Source organism: Mirounga angustirostris, unplaced genomic scaffold, assembly GCF_029215605.1.
Source record: "Mirounga angustirostris isolate CCGP_5_RB_7025 unplaced genomic scaffold, mMirAng1.0.hap1 SCAF_2, whole genome shotgun sequence".
Taxonomy (NCBI): Eukaryota; Metazoa; Chordata; class Mammalia; order Carnivora; family Phocidae; genus Mirounga; species Mirounga angustirostris.
The window spans coordinates 114,694,579-114,700,699 of NW_026991710.1; positions in this window are offsets into that span (position 1 = coordinate 114,694,579).

The following is a 6,121-nucleotide window of genomic DNA, read 5'->3' on the forward strand; positions in this document are numbered from 1 at the left end:
TGGATCATTTCACAAAATATATTCTAATTTAATATCAAAGACATAAAACAGAAAATGCATACCTGTAATTCACAGGAAAATATTCCTATAAGACATGAGTTATTTTATATACTAAAATCTCCTTGAAAATGTCAACCGTAAAATAACATAATACTGTCCATGAAAGTCAAATATGCAAGAAATGAATGCTCTAGAGAGGGAAGAGTGAAGTAATACTGATGGAATGTGGCTATATAATGATTATAGATCCAACAAAAGCCTGAGAAAACAGACTGGCCCTCTGGCAGATGCTTATGTTGGGTTACATTGAAATGAGTAGAGATTTTAGAACTCCACTCTGGGTTGAAGTGACTGAATTAGGGAATGGAGCAGTCTCAAAACACAGCTGTTCCCTCTCAAAATTTGTACTAAATTTTGAATCTGCAAGGGAAAGAAAGCTAAAGAGCTTTGCTGAAAACGTTAAGAGTTGAAATGAGTTGCCTATGGCTTTTCAGGGCTAAGGAAAGGAAGACTTGATAGGGTTTCAATTGAAATTCTTAGAGGGTCACATCCTAAAGATGAACCAGATGTAATCTTGCTAAATGGTAATTCTACTCAGGTCCGGGCTCATTTCTGGCAAGACTGAGGTGATCAGCCTCAAATTTCTATTACAGAAAATAAAGAATGGTTTTTGAGGAAGGATAACATCATATTCTATAGCTAATTTATACAAAATGTCCAATGTATAATAATGAGCAGTAGACATATTACAAGGCAACAAAATGTGGCCAATATTTAAGATAATGTTCAAGATAAAACCATGTCATAGAGGTAGATTCTGAGGGGATTTAGGAATTAGAGCTATTCAAACAAGGACTTCAAAATAATATAATCTATATGTCTAAAATAATAGGGGACAGAATGGAAAGAATAGACAAGAAAAGGAATATTATAAAAGATATGAATGTGCTAAAAAAGTTAAATAAACATTACAGAAGTGAAAATAACCATATTTGAAATTAACTTAATAAATGGACTATTGACATGTTAGATGCAGCAGTAACAACTAGAAGTGAAATGAACAACAGATCAGTAAAAATATCAAAATTAAAGCACAGAAATAGAACAAAAGGGAAAATGATTAAAGTATAAAGGACACATGAAACATTCTCTAAAAGAAAAAAAGTAAGCGCAACTACAAGGAAGGAAATAGTAAAAATAAGAACATACACAAATGAAAAAACAAATGTACAATAAAGAATACCTACAAGGGGTGCTTGGGTGGCTCAGTTGGTTAAGCGTTTGCCTTCGGCTCAAGTCATGATCCCAGGGTCCTGGGATGGAGTCCTGCATCAGGCTCCTTGCGCAGCAGGGAGTCTGCTTCTCCCTCTTCCTCTGTCCCCTGCTCATGCTCTCTCTCTCCCTCACTCTCTATCTCTCTCTCTCAAATAAATAAAATAAATAAAAATCTTTAAAGAATAGAAAAAGAATACCTACAAATTAAAAGCTGATTCTGTAAAAGATTAATAAAACATGATGAACCTCTAAAAAAGCTAGGTAGAAAGAGAGTAAATGAGAGAGGGAGAGAGAAAGAATAATTATTATTATCAGAAATAAAAATGGGGACATCAATACAGATTTTAGAGGCACCAAAAGAAAATAAAAACTTAAAATGAATACATTTCATAAAATAAAAAAGGACAAATACCTAAAAAAAATCCTACAACTAAACAAAGTTGACAGAAGAAAATACAGAAAAATCTGAACACTAATGATGTTAAATATCTTATTATAAATCACTGTCACAAAGAAAACAGAGGCCCAGATATTTCATCAGTTAATTTTTCCCAATCATTTACAGGGACAAAAAAATAATAATAATAATGCTAATCTTCCACAGATTAGAAAAAAAAAATTCTTAGCAAATTTTATGATGCTTAGCAACCTTAATACTTAATCCTAAAAAGGACATAAAAGAAGAACTCATAAGATATAAAAACACACCTTAACAAATTCAAAAGAATAGAAATGATACATTGTCTATTCTTAGACCACAATAGAATTAAACTAGAAATCAATCACAGAGAAATAGCTGGAAAATCCCCAGGTACTTGGAAATCAAACAATATGCTTCTGAAAAACATGAGTCAAAAAAGAAATTTCAAAAAAAATAAAAATATTTTGATCTAAATGAAAATGAAATACAACTAAAAGTTTATGGAAGCAACAGGAGTGCTTACAGGGAAATTTATTGAACCAAATACATATATTAGAAAAGAAGACAGATCTAATATTAATAATCTAAGCTTCCAACCTAGAAAACTAGAAAAGAAGAACAAATTAAAATCAAAGTAAGCAGAAGAAAAGAAATAATAAGAATTAAAGTAGAAATCATTGCAATTGAATGCAAGAAATCAATTAGAGAAAATCAATGAAACCAAAATTTGGTTCATTGGAAAGGTCAATAAAATCAGTAAGCCTCTAGCCAGGTTAACTAAGAAAAGGAGAAATGAAAGAGGGAAACCACTACAGATCTCATGGATGTCAAAAAGATAAAGTACATGCACACAAGCACACACACACACACACACACACACCAACCAAAGAAACAAACCCATTAACAAGATATAAGCAAGCAAAATCAAGATATACATATGAAAGATAACACATCATAATCAAACTAGGGTTGTTTCAGAAATGCAAGGGCAGCTTATCACTGAAAAAAAAAAGCAGAAAATTGATATGATTTTCTTCATAGCTGCAAATCAAACTTTTGATAAAATTCAACCTCTATTTTTTAAAAATTTATTTAGTGAACCAAACATAGAAGATAATTTCTTTAAGCTATTACTTTATACCAAAAATGGCAATCATGTGCAATGATGAAATAGTAAATGATTTCTTTGAGTTTGGGAATGAAACAAAAATGCCCACATTTGTCGATATTGTGGTAGAGATCCTCATCACTATATTCAGGTAAGAAATATAAGTAAAAGACATAAATATTGGATACAAATTCAGTATACAAAATCAATAGAATTTCTGTTCACCAGGAACAAATAATATGAAAATCAGAGTTTAAATATTATTTAAAATATGATTACATATGGGGACGCCTGGGTAAGTCAGTTGGTTAAGTGTCTGGCTCTTGGTTTCAGCTCAGGTTGTGATCTCAGGGTCGTGGGATCAAGCCTTGTATTATGCTCTGAGCTCAGCGTGGAGTCGGCTTGTCCCTCTCCTTCTCCCTCTCCCTCTGCTCTTCCCTCTCTGCTCCTCGCCCTGCTCCTTCTTTCTCTCTCTTTCTCTACTAAATAAATCTTTAAAACAATATAGCATTACATATGATAAATTCCTAGGAATAAATCTAAAATTGTATAAGATCTTCACACTGATAAGTATAGAACATTGCTAGGACAAATTAAAGAAGAACTAAATACATAATTGGAAGTTTCAATATTTTATAGATGTTGACTTTCCAAATATAATCTATAGATGCAGTTCAATAGCAATCAAAATTTATTCAAGCTCTACAACTGGAAATTTACAACTGAATTTTAAAGATTTTAAAATTATTTTAAAAGTGAAAAGAACCAAAAAAGACACGTTAAACTTAGAGAAGAGTATAGCTGAAGGAATTTGTAATACCAAATAGTCACACCTATTTAACCTTGTGTTAAAAAGATAGTATGGTATTGGCACAAATTACAACAAAATATGTATAGAAGCAGATCCACCCTGGCTCAGGACAAAAGTGACACTTACTAAAAATATATATTGACATCTATAACATACTATACACATATATGTATGCATATATCCGTGCAGCTCAGAAGGATTATAGATTGCAAAGTGGAAGGTATCTTAAAAATGCTTTAGGGGAAAGTATATGAGGATATCTTCCTGACCATGGAATAAGCAAAATTTCTTTAAACAGAATACAAAGATGCTTACCATAATAATAAAAAAAAAAAGTTTGGTAAATTTGATAAATTAGAAACTTTTGTTTATTAAAATACTGTTATGAAAGAGAACAGATACCTCCTAAAGCAATAAATGATATTCCCCTCTCTCTCTCTCTCTCTCTCTCTCTCTCTCTCTCTATATATATATATACATATATATATGAACCCATGTATGTAACAAAATCAAGAAACAGAACATTGCTAGTATCTCGAGAAACATTACTCATATCCATTTTAGTCATTATGAAGCCCTTTTTCCCTTGAGTTACACTACCCTGACTTCTAACATCACAAATGATACTCATTTCCTTCACTTAAGTGGAATAGAATATATATAATATCTAGTTTATTTCACTCAACATATTTTTTGTAAGATGCATCCACACTGTTGTAACTGTCTTTGCTGTACAGAATTCCATTGTATGATTATACCACATTTTTTATTTATCTTTTCTATTATATAGTAGACATATGGATACTCTAGATATAAAGATATTCTAAACTATAAATATTATACACCTTAATACTTGTATTTTGGTCAAGATATGAACAAAACCAACAAGATTTTGTTGGTTGTATACCTCAGCAGTGAGGCTAGAATCAAAGGACTTATCTCACCTCGCATGATTTATATAATCTGTAGGTGTTTGTAAAATAGGATAATATTGGTAATAATAATGCTGACTTCCTAGATTTACAGTAAGAAATAAAGAAGAAAACTTCAACCTTGACAACATCTGGAAGATCATAAGCTCTAAATAAAATGCTAACATTCTCTACTGCCAGTCCCAATTTCCTTCCTTGTTGTCAACTGTGATCTTTGGGGATTTGGAAAGTAACAAACATAGTGAGACTAATCTGGTTTACTTGCTCTTCTTTTTTTTTTTAAATTATGTTATGTTAATCACCATACGTTACATCATTAGTTTTTGATGTAGCGTTCCATGATTAATTGTTTGTGTATAACATCCAGTGCTCCGTTCAGTATGTGCCCTCTTTAATACCCATCACCAGGCTAACCCATCCCCCCACCCCCTCCCCTCTCGAACCCTCAGTTGGTTTACTTACTCTTAGCGGAGTTTGTTTGTTAAGACCTTGGCACCTGATGGAATCACGAGAGCATGCTAAACCTTAACCTATAGGTAAGTTTTTAGCACCATTTTCTATAATTTTGTTTAAATATTAGATTTCTATTTGCCAATGTTAAAGTATTATAGCACTGTTTTCTGCTAAATGAAAATTTCTCAGTGATTAGTAAACACATAAACATACTCCCTTTTTATGTTGGGATGACCCCTTTTGGCAGGGTAACACCTCTCCCTGCCCTCCAAAAAAGGAATAGTGAAGGACATTTACAAACTATACCAAAGATTTTGCTAAGCAATAATAGTTGTAGAGGACAACAATAAGACTGGTGATCAAAGGACATTCCAGGTCCATCTAAAACTCAGATAGCCATTCACACTAGTGAGTTGGGAACTGGCTTCCCAATTGCTAAGAAGAGACTTGTAGTGGTTTATTCAGAGCCTGTGGAAACAAAAGAGGAAAATAGTAGCTATCTTGCTAATTTGTACCAAGTCAATAGAGGATCAGCCACAAGACTATTGGTTAAATACCTGAGAATTTTTTTCTATGAAATTAGGGAATTTAAGAATGAGAACACTGTTTGTCCCATGACCCTCCCACTTTTTTAAAATAAAGAATTAAAAAAAAAACAATTACCCAAAGCCCAAGCCAAATCATTCTGAGAAGGCATGTCTTCCTCAAAAGTCTTTAAAAGAATTTCCCAACTTCATCGAAGTCATTACTTATTTAGGAATTCAACAAAAGTCTAATTGTGGTTTTTAGATGAAGATTCATATTGGCGAAAAAGTACCATTACACAAAAGTACAGGAAAGAAAGCTAACTTAATGATACTGGATGACAAAGAAGATAAATTGTCATGATGATTCTTCCGTTACATGTGCATAGACTAGAACTGTAGCACACCGCCTACCGAGTATGGCTGACCTTTGAACAGTGTGGGCTTAGGGGCGCCAGGCGATACAGGCAAAAATCCCAGTGTAACTTGGAGTCACCCAAAACCTAACTACTGAAAGAACCATGTGGCCGGTGAGGAGCATCACAGCTGACAACCAGTAGGGCAGGAGTGGCCTGGGACCTCCAAGGCCCACTGGAA